Source organism: Myotis lucifugus, unplaced genomic scaffold (assembly GCF_000147115.1).
Source record: "Myotis lucifugus unplaced genomic scaffold, Myoluc2.0 scaffold_266, whole genome shotgun sequence".
NCBI lineage: Eukaryota > Metazoa > Chordata > Mammalia > Chiroptera > Vespertilionidae > Myotis > Myotis lucifugus.
In genome coordinates, this window is record NW_005871314.1 from 758,960 (window position 1) to 760,396 (window position 1,437).

The 1,437-nt window shown below is 32.6% G+C and overlaps 1 protein-coding gene across 1 annotated transcript in view; it reads right to left on the reverse strand.

Moving 5' to 3' along the window:
• Positions 1 to 1,437, reverse strand: part of AADACL2 (arylacetamide deacetylase like 2) — a 20,854-nt gene that overhangs the window by 15,521 nt on the left and 3,896 nt on the right. The gene's annotated exons all lie outside the window — the stretch shown is intronic.

A 1,437-nucleotide genomic window follows, 5' to 3' on the forward strand; every position in this document is an offset into this window, starting at 1 on the left:
CGCATGTGCTCGCCGAGCTGCAGTTTGCCAACCACTGTACTAGAGGATTTTTTTTTAAAAAGTCTTAGTTCTTAAAGCAAGTTTGGCAACTTTTAACAAGAAAAAAGTAGAAAGCCTAGGGAAAAAAAATAAAAGAAATCAAAATTTGCAAATACCAGGGAATAGTTGCTGCATCTGTCCTGATTTGTCAACAAATAAAAAGTATCCTAAGTAATTTACAGTTTACCTACATGAGTTCTGGGAGATCCAAAAACATACAATATGCACATATAAAACAAACACATAGAAAAAAGGCACAACTGGAATTCAGCTGAGCTAAATGTTGGAATGTAATGTCCTGAATAATAATTTCATATTTTTAGAAATTACTGATCACAATCATTGCCCTTGACAATGAAGAAGAAATCAATCTAATAATCAGGAACACTTCCAAATATTTTTAAATAGTTATTTTCTTTATTTTTAAATTGTAATTAAATTTTTTCTATTACCATTTACCCCTCTATGCCCTCTTCAACCTCCACTTAACCCCCTCTTATTTTCAAATTTCAAATTTCAAAGTGATATCTTCCCATCTGTGGGTATTTCTCTTGTACTTACGGAGTTCCCAATAATATGAATAGGAACACTTGGATATTTCATAGACCTTATAAAAATTTCAGTGGAATTAATTATTGTCTTTGTAGACAAATGAAGCTAACTTAGTCTTTAATTTATCTTAAAAGGAAGCTAAGTATTCTGATCATTCTAATGCCCAGTATAAATTGAATTATAGATGAAATCTAATTTACTGAAAACATTAAGAAAATGAAAAAGGCATAAAAGTACTAGGAAAATTTTTTTGATAATCACTCTGGAGATCTGTAACAAAATTCCCTTTGACTATTTTTTCCAAAGGACATTTGTTGAACATTTACTGTATGGAAAGTGCTTTGCTAGATGCTAGCTAGGAGGTCATGCCACATACAAGGAGATGCTAAAACAAACATGTAACACAATTGTGAAACAAAGCAAGGATTGTTGGTACCAAGCTTATACAAGCTGCAAAGGACATACAGGAATGCTGCTAAAATCTTAGAGAACCAGGGAAGCCTACACACGTACACACTTGAGCACAACCCTTCCCCAGCATGTGTACATACATGCACATGTGCACACACAGCTGATACTTTGCCTAAACATAAAAGGATGAGAAGGAGTTTTCTAGAAGTAAGATCAGAAAAACATGCTAGGAAAGCATAGTCACAGAGAGAAAAAAGAAAAAGTTTACTAATTGACTTTCATGTCCTACATTCATTTGATATAAGCTTGCTCAATGAAAAAAGCTGAGAAGAAAATGCTTACCAAAAAACAAAGCAAAAAAAAATGGAAATGACAATCTCCATGATATATTTTGCCAGATATGTCTACGTATATTTCTGTTAAGTACCTAATATT